The following is a 12,978-nucleotide window of genomic DNA, read 5'->3' as shown; positions in this document are numbered from 1 at the left end:
ACATGACCTGTCAACTGCCAAAGACCAGTAACTTATTTGCAGTTTAGAAGCATGCCATTCTATGTATAGCACTGGTCTTTAAACGTTTTCATACCAAGCTCTCCCTGGAGATGTAGAGTTTGTGGGCCCTCCATCTAGGGCTTAGCTCCACCCTCCCCCCTTAGGAGGGCCAAGGGATGTCCTGGGGGGACAGACTCTTGAAACATGCTAAGATTTTGTACTGCTTCTATATTGTGTGATGATCAGTCAACTTAATCCTTTTGCATTTAAGGAATAGTCCCTGTGTTTCTTTATTATATTACTCACAGTCATCTTCATCCTTCTTAGCTGACTCGGTGGGCCCCCCCGGACATGCTTCGGACACCCACAAGGGGGATAGTCCCCCAGTTCGAAGACCATAGCCATAGATGTATTGGGATGAGTAATGTTGCATTGTGGTTCCTGTAGTTCAATGTGTGTGTAGCAAGTGTAAGGTTGCAGTAGGAGGAGACTGACACACAGGTGGCTTGGTTGCTGGCATACACTTTTATTATACCACACAATAAAGAGTAAACCTATCTCTCCCTAACTCTTAGAGGGGTTTCATTACCTCAACTAAAATAATAAGGAATTGGTCAGGATGTCCACGTAAATCAAGAGTGCACCATCCAGTGTCAACAAGCTATTTCTGTCACTTACATTTGTAAATAAACTAAAGAGGTAGTGGATCTTCTTGGTCCAGAGGAATGTCTCCCTTCCTCTGGACAATAGATCACAGTTGCAGTTGTTAGGTGAAATCTTTACATGAGAGAATGACTCCCTTCACCAGGTTTTAATCCCTTTCCAAGGCACAACACAATGTCCCAGATTATCCAGCAGTTAAATTCTCAGTTCAAACTCAAAAGGTAAAGTACCATTTTAAACATTAACATTCCTTATTGCCCATAGTTGTTTCTTCACAATTGTGTCCCTTGAGATGGCCTCCCTTCTCCAGGTATCTTGTTATCAGTTTTTTTTACAATGCCAGGGAAATAACTCCCTTTCGCTGACCTTCCTCAAGATTGCTTCACAGTTCACAACACCAGGGGAAATGTGTACCTTCCCCATGCTTTTTCTAAGGCTTACTTTGAAGCTCACAACACCAGGGGGAATGTATCACTTCCCCAGGCCTTTTCTCAGGTTTCCTTTGCAAGTCATAACACCAGGGGGAATGTCTCCCAGCCGCTGGCCTTTTCACAGATTTGCTTGGCAGTTCAGAAATTCAGGGGGTATGTCTCCATTCTCCAGGCCTCTTCTCAGGCTTGTGTTACACATTTCACAATTGTTCAAGAGATCCCAGATCCCCTTCTGTCTCTTTTTGGTTTGGCCCACATGGTTCACTCTCTTGCAAAGTGTTGCGGGAAGAAGACACCTTGTTTTTGTATATAGGTCCCTGGTCCTGCTTTCTCTTCCATTTACTTTGGACCAGCTTGGCTCCCTTTCTTACTAAGTACTGTCACAAGGAAGATACCTCATTTGTGTAGGTCCCAGACTCTGCTTTGTCTTCTCTTTTGTTCTGACCAACTTGGCTCCCTCTCTCGCCAAGTACTATCATGAAGAAGATACCGCATTTTTGTATGTGGGTCCGAGACCCTACTTTGTAAGCCCTCACTGGCACAGGCGTCTAACCCTTTATCTTTGAAGGCCTCTGAATGCTTTGCCGATCCTCCTTGGGTGCGTGTGGTCATTCACCGGGCTGCGCAGATGTTTCTCCGCCCACCGGCTCTGGTTCACCACTTCTCGTTCCCAGTACCGGTCTAGAGCTCCCAGGCTGCTCTATTTTTTATTAATTTATCTATTTCTAACGCGCCAATGCCCATGGACATCAGGGTGTGGAGAACAGCTCTCCAAGCAAATTACAAATCTGATATAAAGGGACGCTCAGGAGACATACAATTATGAGAAGAGAATGATTTTGATAGCTTTTTTGAAAGTGAATAGAGTTGTTTCACATCTTAAGTCTGTGGGAAGTTTGTTACATGCTAAGATTGCTTTTACAGGGTCCAAGCTTTATTTCCCCTTCACACGCTGAGCTCTAGGCCACTGCATTTGCTTGGTTTCTTTAGATCTGGTGTTTCTGACTGAATTTTGAATGTTTATATGTGCTTTGAGATAGCTTGGTGGGGCTCCAAAACAGCATTTGTGGGCTAGAACATTGATCTTAAACTCAATTATTGCTTCCACAAGGAGCCGGTGGAGGTCTCTCCTGTACTCTGAGACATGTTCTGACTTCGACACATGTTTTACTATTCTCACTTCATCATTTTGTAAGATCTGTAATCTTCTAATACACCAGTTACTTGCTCTGACAAGAAGTGTGTTGCAATAATCTAGTCTCAATAAGACTAGAGCCCTAATTAGCTTGGCACAATTGGCTGCAGAGTTAAAAGGCTTTATCAAGCATATAAACCTGAGGTAGTAGTGTATGTTCTTTGTCACATCTGCAACTTGAGCATCTGATTTGAGTGATGCCTCAATGGTCACCCCCAGTGTTTTAACTTTGCTCACTGTATGGATTATGTGCTTATCAATGTTCAATTTTTCGTAGGCAGCTTCTAGTTTGTCACTAGTGTTGTCAGAGCCAAACAGTAAAAGCTCTGTTTTCTAGCCATTCAAACAAAGTCCGTTGTCCATCATCCAGGTGTGAATCATTCGTTATCTGGCTGAAATAATTTCTGTGTCTTTTTCATACTCTCCACTGAGTCTAAATAGAAGTATCATCAGCGTAATTAATAAAATATAGCCACATGGACTCTAGTAGGTCACACAGAGATCTGCAGAACACATAAAAAAGAACCGGAGAAGGCAAGCACCCTGCGGAACTCAGCATGTAATCTGTTCCACGTAATAGGATGCATTTTGCCAGATTATTTTAGATTTCCTGTTGCTTAAAAATGAGTGAAATCATTTAATTGAGCTAGGAGAACAAATTCCACTTCCCTGGATACATTCGAGCAGTTTAGCGTGATCAACAAGATCGAACGCCGCTGACAGATCTAAAAGCATCAGCAGACCAGCTTTGCCTTCATCTACAATGTCCAACATTTGGGTCTGTAAGTCTACCATAGCAGTTTCGGTTCAATGTGCGGTCCTAAATCCTGACTGTCACTGATATAGGACGTTGGTTTTCTCAACATATTTTTTAAATTGAGTGGCGCAATCTCTATACTCACTCCATGCCACTGGGTTCCTCTGAGACAAGAGGGATTTCTTCTTCTGAAAGTCTCATTTGAATCTCCCAGGCTGGGCGGTCCTTCTTCTCCAGCTGCTGGTGCGGCTGTGCCTTTCCTGATGCAGTTTCTTTGACTTTTCAGACACCTTTGTAAGTAATTTGTCAGTTTTTATCCTAACCTCCCAGTCCTAGAATGGCGATTACCCTTCCACCAGGTATTCTTCATGGCTCTGTGTCTCTTCTTTGTCTCAGTTGGAGTCGCATAGGCTTTACTTGTATCATCTTTCTTCTTCCTCGTCTCAGTAGGGGTCAGCCCTATAGCCCGACACATATACATGGGATAGTTAGGTAACATGGAGCTGGAGTGTAAGCAATATGTGGATGTATGGGAGGTAGGCATTGGGCTGGAATACCGGTTTTCCTTTAGATGATCATCATTGTTCCTAGAGGGGGGTCTCTCCCATTGAGATCCTTCCGCTGAATACCACCCCCAGGGGATTATCGGGTAGTGGCATCACCTCCCTGGCCTGATGGGAAGGGGCTCCTCCTTGGGATGAAGTAACAACATCTAAGGATTCATCACATACATTTCCCCTAATGCTTCTGGCTTCCCTATATTCCTTTGGAATATAGGTCAGGAAGTTCACGTTTCCTAGCTCCTTTCCCTTCCTGAGCTCCACACTAAAAGAGAAGAGTTGAACTTTAAGAAACCTGTGCATTAACCTTGGGTTGTTGTCCTTGCTAAGACTGAGCCATGTAAGGGCTGAATGGTCCGTAACCAGTTTAAATCTTCTACTTGTAAAGTAATATTTCAGGTATCCTATGGTACATTTTATCAATGTAATTCAATGACAGCGTGATTCCTCTCTCTTGGACATAGTTTCCGGCTGATGAAAAGCAGCAGATGCTTTACTGCATCTTCTTCTTTTGTCAATACTGCCCCTATCCCTGCTTTGGAGACATCAGTTTGGAGCAACAATTCCTTGTTAAAGTGAGGCACTTTTAAAATGGGCTCGGGAGAGAGAATGGACTTCAGGGTTCCAAAACAGGCCTAATCTTTTTTCCATTTCAGTTTCTGAGGATCAGCATTCCTTAACTGATCAGTTAGACAGGAGGGGATTGCAGAGTAATTACGAAGAGTAATTCTGAATGAGTCTCCTGTAGTTACCGGTAAGTCCTAAGAAGACCCCAGATCTCTTTCAGTTTGCAAGTCAGTGTTTCTTGAATGGCTCAGACTTTTCTATTTGGGGCTACACCAGTCCATTTCCCACAAAGAAACAGGAGCACTTAACCGTTGATTGCGCTAAGTGGCATTTCTTGGGGTTAGCAGTTAGGCCGGCTCTAGTAGTTTCATACAGATGGTACAAATGTTCTTCCCAGGTTTTGCTGTGACTAACAATGTTAACCCGCAAAAGATGGAATAGGGTTGCAAAGTCTGGTCTATTAATCTTTGGAAAGTAGCAGGAGTGCCAAGGAGCCCAAATGGAAGCATTTTAAATTTGTTCATTCTTTCATTCATTCGATAAGTTTATTCGGATGAAAACATCCATTAAACAGCACAAAAATACAAATTCTTAAGAGTTTAAAATATTCCACATTAGCCCAATAAAAAGAATACCATTAAAAAAAACACATTACAGGAACATTCAATTCAGTGCAGATAAGCAAAATACTAACAATGCAATTCACACAGTAGCCATAACACCTTTTCTGAGATAAGTAGCTCTTTTAAAAAGGATAACAATGCCCAAGCAACATATGGAGAATCAGCAGATAAGAGGAAGGATAATGCTGAATGATGTTAAAATGCCCGAAAACAGGGAGAATAGTAGCCTTCATGATGTCATATAGACTGGGCAAAATGGAATAAAATTATATAAGACTTCAACAGCATCAACACAAGCGCGGCAGCTCTACAGATCTGAAAAGCTAGCAGTGTTTCCCCTCAACAGTAGGCTGTTGAGCCCTGCATGGGTAATCAGTCAGCGGTCACCCTTGTTCGAGCTCAAAAGAAGATATGCTTGAATAGGATCGATCCTCTGGTGGCTGCTACGGCTCTGTTCGATGGAATAGATAATTCCTTACATTCCCTTTTCTCAATTACCGTTTCTCTAAATGTATTTTTTATGTTATAATTACATGTGTGAAACAGTGCGGTGGCATTATTTTCAATTAGGAAGTGACTTTAAAAAAAAAAGAAAGCCAAGAGATGTTCTGTCAAATATCCCTGGCCAAAGAGAATTGAATAATAAAACATGTGAGACTTGCCTTCTCATTTGAACAGAGATGCAACAAGAAGAGAATTGCTTCCCGCACCCACAGGTCCTCCAGGAAGCCCACTTCCAGCTCCTCATGCACACCAAAAGGTCCTTGAGGAATTTGTTTTCCTCAATCTGTAGAAGCCTTTGTCTGTGTTCCATAAACTTTCAATATCAAGTCTAATGGTTGGCCAGGACACTGTGCCATGAACCTGGAAGGCCCACTCAGGTATTGTAACTGCTTCAAGTGTTGCTTGCCTAAATGGGATTTATGGGCTTTACCCCTTAGTGTCGCTGAAAATCAAACACCCAAATAGTTAAATTCCTTAACTCTTGGGATGACTGCCCCATTACTTATTTAATTGGATATTTATTACTGGCTTAATACCCAGAGGTTTCTAAGCGCGGACCCGGGTATCCAACCTGTGTTGCTCTGGGTTGTCTTGCTTCCAAGGCAAGCACATTGCCCCTGAGCTATCCTCCCGACACTAACCATAGGGTTCATTTTCCCAGTCCTCCTCCCGCCAACACATACCATTACAGCAGATTTCGTGGTATTAATTTTCAATTCAAAATTATTCATAAACTCAGCGTAGGCATTATCATTCTCTGAAGGGCCGTGGGGTTCTGGCTATCAAAACTGTGTCATCTACATAGGCTAAATTTGGGAAAGCCATACCACCCAGCCTTGGGAAATCTTCCTGTGAGTCCACAGAGCATCGTGTAGACCATTCATATATAAGGTGAAAAGAAGTGGGGCCAGAACACAGTCCTGACAGACCCCCAAACCAACTTCACAGCAAGCTGTACCTTGCCCTTCCGGCGCGCTATGAATGCTTGCTCGATTTCCACTACGTAGCTTTCGCAACATAGTAACAATCTCTTCTGGGCACTTCATGGACCCAAGCACTGCCCACAACTTTGACCAAAGAGGTATTCCTGTGCTGTGCTCAGCCACTTTCCATACTGTTTTTGTTTTGAGAACCTTTCCCACTGTGTGAGTCTGTGTGATTAACTTTGTCACTAATTTTATGTTTGAGATTTTGACACCTTTAGCGCATTACATACCAAAGGCACAGTAGTGCTTTGTGCATTGCCATCTTACAAATCATGGGATTTCATTTTGATGGATTGCCACGTAAAATATGAGGAGATGGAATACCCAACTTTTGTTTCAGAGTTTGGGGTAACAAGCCAGGAGGGGGGGGACAGATCCAGAGAAAATGTAGAAAGAGGTTTTGATGGTGCATGTCAAAAGGCAGAAGCATGGTTGTGGATGGAGAGAAAATGAATGAGGAAGGACTGGTATACAGGTAGAGTATGAAGAGGAGGATGTCGTTTAGAATCCTCAGTGAGTTTTGGAATGAATGTAGTCACTTGGTGAATAGGCAGAGGAGGTGGGTGAGTATCTGGACCTTGGAGTTGGCAGTGAGGAAATATTGTTCCAGGAACAACAGCGAAAGTTAGCCGTAGATGCGCAGGGGGACAAAGGGCAGAGAAGAGAGCAGGATGTTTTGGTGTTACAGATGAATGAAGAGCACCAGACCGAGGGGCCAGAGATGATCCTCCAGGAGTTGACTCTGGAAGAGCTGAATGGTGCCACTTGCCCCCAGAAGCTTAATGTCTCTAGAGCTCTGGTTCACTGTAGGCTAGACTCTGCATCATCCATAAGGCTGTCTGCTGCTAGGGACCATGCTATCTACAACTAGCTCTCACTAAATACTCACCCTCCAGATATTTACGTTCCACCAGCACCAAGTCTCTGTGTGTCAATCGCTTTGCTAAACAGCAAGCTGGTGGCAGATCTCTCTCCTTCGAAGGCTCCCTCCTATGGAACATTCTCACCCTTCCTCTTTGTCTTCAGCCGGATCTCGTTAATTTCCGGAAGCTCCTCAAGACCTTACTTTTCTCATCCTTCTGCCCTCCCTCCTCTGCTAACCCCCCACAGTTGCTGAGATTGGTGACCAGGGCCTTTATGTGTCCTCCTGGCTCCTGGCCTCCCAACCCAATCACCTTCAGCCTCAGCTCACCCCCAGCACTCGCCTTGGCACCCACTGGCCTCTGCCACCACAGGCCTGAACTTATTTATTTATTGGCAGCTGACCACTCTCACCAAGTCACTTAACAGCTGCCTATCCCCTAGTGCTTCCCTCTTCGGTACACCTACCATTTACCCTCACTCCCTCATCCCTTCTTTTTTTGTCACGACCCTCACCCAAAACCCCTTCTGGCAAACCCATTGGCCAGGTGGAGTCAGGACTCATGCCTCTAGAGCCTGGCATCCTCTTCGAAAGCCCTCATGGGGCCTGTCGTGGCGCCTATGGCGCCAGGCTCATACACCATGAAAAAACAATGTGCTTGGGAACTACTTTATTGTATTGTCAGCCAACATGGAGGCATCCACATAGCTTGGTTCCTAGGAACCAAGCTATGCAGTCTAGTGTTTTGGGTGTGGTAGCCTAGGGACTACTTTACCTGGACTATTTTGTTGGGGCTATTTAAACCACACCCGAGCAAGACAACACGCTTTGCGTTACTTTGCAGCTTGCAACGTGATGCTCACCGCGTCCAGCTATTCCCTCGAACCTTGGAGAAGCAGAACCTGCAAGGAGACAAAAGGAACATCATTAGCAGCAGCATCTTACCTGCAGTCTTCATCTTTAAACACTCGTAGCTACTGAGAACAGCTTCCTCGAATCTGCACGCCTCCCGGACAGAACAACCTGAAAGAGGAAGATAGAGGCAACATTAAAGAAAGCAGTAGAGACATTTACAAATTCCGAACTTCTCAAAAGGCTTACCTGGCTGGTCGCCTCTCGGCTGGCACCACTCCGGACATTCCACTTGCGCTGAAGAACACCGCGACCTACAAAAAAGGAAAACACAGGTTAGCAAATGCAAGACTTTGCAGGGCTGCGCATAGCACTTACCGCATCATAGAGCTCTTAATGCGCCATCATTTACCAGCGGGGCTCAACCAAGCCAGTTCGCCGTGCTGAAGCTCTGCATACCTAAGGGAGAAAAAAAAGAGACATTTTAAACAAAGAAAGGCATGCAGGATAGCAACAAAACTAAAGAACAGCAATAAGACCTACCTGAATAATATCAAACGGGCCGGCGTCAGTGAAGTAACTGGACCACACTCACCCATGAAAGACAGCGCACCCCTGCAAAGAAGGCAGGACGGAGAGCACGCCTAATTCTACTACAAGGTGAGGATAGGGTGCCAGAGGGACTGAAATCATACAGGGCTGGAGGGAGGATACTTACCCCAGTCGGTCAGTCTTGAACACAGTCCTTCTGTAATTTTCTGGCAGAACCCTCCCCGCAGACCACATCAGGGCAAAGCTGAGAAGCATACCAGCAAGTAACACGGCTGCGTGGTATCCCTGTGGATACCAGGTGAGCGTAACATTTTTCTGCACTTGCACATTCTGAATGCTCACAAGGCCTAGTAGGTCGACCTCTATCTTTCATTATTGTATTTGATTTTCATTTCCATGTTGCCTCTCTGTTACCCTGTGGGTGCTTTGAAACACAATTTACTTGATGTATAAGCGTGTTACAAATGCACATTATATAAATAAATAAAATAAACATTTGTTTTCCATGTGGAGGTGGCAAGAGGCACTAAAGCTTTCCCTAAGAGGGTGGAGGTGGGACTGAATCCATCACCACCCGTGACATCAGCACACATCTCTTCATGGGTGTTGGAGTACTTCATTTTGATGGAAGGTCTGACTGTCATGTGGCGACAGGCTTTGAAATATAATTCTTCTGCCAGAGAACAGACAGTTTATCGAGTTAACACAAGTAAGAGTACCTTGATCACCTCCTTGATGATGGGCAGCCAACTTTTTTTTCTTCTTTTTTTTCTTTTTAAAGTTTGTGGTAGTGTATGCTGAATTAGCATCAAAGGTTGTGAAAGATGAGTGAGCGCTGTCCGATAATCTTCTCTGCATTGGTGGAGTCCCATACTGGGGTGATACTCTCTGACTTTTGGTTCACTCTTCTTGTTCCATCCTGCACATCTCTTTAGTGCATCCTAACCTGTGGCTAGCTCATCCTCTTGTGAATGACAGCTCCCTGTTTTTTCTCATCCTAATGCACATGTTGAAGGGATGTAACCACTTTGACTTTAAACTGTTCCGAAAAAGAAGATGGCTGGAGATACTCCATTTCATCCCATCCATGAGTGGATCCTGTTGGAAGGATGAGAGCAGATTCATGGCCAAATGCCCTACTTCTCTATCACCACACATTTCATGGTCATGTGATATGTTGGACGGTTCTACATATAATTCCCAAAAGTTGGGCTGAGCGATATAGTGGACAGGCTAAGCCAATGGGTAGCTTCTTCAAAAAGTTGCAGGAAAGAATGTACATTGTTCAATATTCGCTACTCTACTCTGGTAGGTGCAATTCAATTGCAAGTTGTATATATTGTAGTATTTGCTCACAGTGTTACACTGTTCCCACAGATACTCCATCAAATGTGGTGTTTAATTCCATCGAGTCAGCATTGTGGTTTTCAGCTGGTTGTAAGGGAGGTTTTATATTAATAGTGGTAGTATTATTATATTTTCTAGTATTATGTGTTAGTCAATACATCAATTGTATGCTTCAAAGTGAGACTTCCTGGCACTTCAATCAAGGTAATACTAATGTAAACAACTGCAAAATATATCAAACATATTTCAGGGGAAACCATGAAAAAAGGTGCTGAAAGAAAGTACATTAACAGGTCAAAAGAACAAAAGGTCACACCGTGGGTACCTCCGCAGACTACTAAGGCATGCAGTGATCATATCTTAAGAACATGATCCCCATTCAGAAGAGGAAACCCTGGTTGTGGAGCACAGTACATCAGAAGGTCAGAAGAGGAGAGGGGGTCACCATGGTGTAGTCCCAAAGGAGCAAGTCCTATCACCATAAAGACATGTCCACTAATTTGACAGAGTTTCAATTTTAGAGGTAAATCCAGTCCCAGACCTAAGTAACAGAAACAGAATGTGTGAGGCTTGTGGAATAACAAAAGGAAGGAGAAAGGGGCCATCCAGGGTTGGCAGCACAGCAAAACCAGGCTTGGCACAGGTTCAAAAAGTGTCAAAAGTGATGACAAATCTAGGAATTTCCTGGAGAAGTCATTATCATGGTCAGTTATCAGAACAGTATACAAACTTAAAGTAAACCTTTTTGAAGGGCAGGTGCAATGTCACCAGAGCCGTCAACACCACTGTTTCTACCTCTTTGAGGATAGAGAGCCCCCAGAAGACAGTCTGCATTACCTCCTCTCTGTTTCCTCCCTACATTCATCCAGTTCTTCTACTGTGACAGTGTGTTCATGTGACAAAGCCCAGCACCAGCAGTTTGCAATCTCATCAAGGTGATGTGTTGGGTGGAGATAAGTCTTCTTGTCTGGAGCACCTACACTTGTTCACCCCTCACCACCACAAGTCACCATATTATGCAGCAGGCCACAACTGGGGCAATGCTATCCACTGCATTGCCCTAAATAGTCCTCCCTTCTCATGCTGGGACCAGTGCAAAGGCAGCAGAACTTTTTTTTGAAGATTTACTATCAGTACTTCAACACGCAATGCAGAAAAGCAGCACACCAGGCGGGCCCTGACATAAGGGATGCCAGTGGCACCGAAGTGGTGCGATTTCAGACTTCTTAACATATTTTAGGCACTATAGTGGTAACTAAGGTGGCTGTATATCTACTGGGGCACACTTATTGCCTCATCTTGTGGTGGGTATTCGCTTATGAAGCGGGTCACAAAAATATGCAGGACATGGGCAAGTTAGGACAAATCTCTGATGTTGCCTTTCCCCAGGGCAGTGGCAATACCAGAGGCTGGATCAGCTGCCATGGCGCTTACTTGCAAATCACACGTAGAGAGCCAATGTACAAAAAACTCCTCTATTTCATGCAGACATCAACTGCCTGTTGTGACTTGCTGTTAACCCCATACATTCACAAGGCAGCCAACTGTCGACTGGCATTGGTCAGCAACTGTCTGGGACTTTGGTGATGAGATGTATATAGGAAGGTGACCCTGGGTCTTTGTTTGGCCCTGAAGTGTGTGCCTTGTCCACATATCCATTGGTAGGTCAACCTTCTTGCACTAACAGTAGTCTGTTTGTCATGCCCACTACTTACATGGAAGTGAAGGCATGGTTTATGAAGTTCTAATGCAGCAGTGCTAAGTTGTAATTTCATAGCAAAGAGTGTTCTGAAGCTACATGTTTCTATTAAAGAGTAGGGCAGAACATGTACTGCCAAATTTCCACCAATGTTTTCAATTGATAAACATAGATGTGTGTGTCTTTTGCAATATTGTGTTAACCCCTCAAAAGTCTCAGAAATGCTGGGCTTGTGCACTTTGGGGGAAAAATGTGTCTGCTTGTTTTGGGATTGTAGGGTCAGAGATGTAGGGATACAGTAGAGATGTAGGGATACAGTATATGACGGCAGTAAGTGGACCATGACATTATATTCAGAGGAGGCAGTAAATAGAGTACACACACCAAATAGCTGGCCTACACTAGTTGCTTACAGTACAAATAGAAGTGCTCATTTTTGTAGTAAGTAGTTTTAAAATGATCCACTTCAGGGTGAACAGGTCATCCGTCCATTTTGCACTGTGTGTATATTAACCAGCTAACCAATTAACATTTTCTTTCCTATTAATTTATAATTTACTTTTAACAAAGCAGTCCAAACTAGGTTCAGATTAAATGCTGTTTTTACAGTAGAATTAAAATGTGCAGGCAGCGTGCATTTGCTGTGATTTGAGTACACAAGCTGCAAAGGAAAACATGCAAGTGTAGAAGGTGCTATTGTGTGTGGCTGGAAATAATTGATACAAACATCCTTGGAAGATGGTTCTCTGAGGGAAGAAATGCCAAACAGCTCGGGTGATGTGTATGTGTCAGGAAAAATCAGGATTAGTGAGATTGACAGGGATTGAATATAAATTCAGGAGACAGAAGGGGTGTGGGCAGATGTGATTCAGAGCAGAATGGGAGAGCAGCTGACAGAAGAGCAGAGCAGCAGGCAGAGAGCTTAATCGTGTAGTGCAAGATTTTCCAGGAAGCTGCAGCCTTGGGCTGTGTCATTCCTGGGTGGCGGAGCTTTGCAGAATTTGTGATACTCCCGCATGCTGATAACCGAGGTCAGAGGGGTTTCCCATGATAACAGCGCAGAAGTCTCACACACTGGAAGTGCGTATTTGTAAAAGTGAGGAGCATGTATGGATAATTGAGTTTATCTTGGCAGTCACTCAGGATCAAATGGTCACTTTATGAACAGTGTCTTCTTAGCATTTGAAAATGATAAACACAAGTGTAAATGGAGAAAAAGAAAGTTTGCATGTTCTTGTGCTTTTGTTTTTGTTTCTTCTCTTAGACTGTATATTCTGCCAATTGTGTAGGGACCCAAGGTCTGGGTAAGATAAAAATAAATGTGGTTGTCTTGGCATGAATACAGGCAGGTCATGTAATCTAATGGAGGGGTGCTATTTT

The sequence above is a fragment of the Ambystoma mexicanum genome, chromosome 4p (assembly GCF_040938575.1).
Source record: "Ambystoma mexicanum isolate Mex_15411 chromosome 4p, UKY_AmexF1_1, whole genome shotgun sequence".
NCBI classification, from domain to species: domain Eukaryota; kingdom Metazoa; phylum Chordata; class Amphibia; order Caudata; family Ambystomatidae; genus Ambystoma; species Ambystoma mexicanum.
This window is presented reverse-complemented; position numbering follows the sequence as displayed.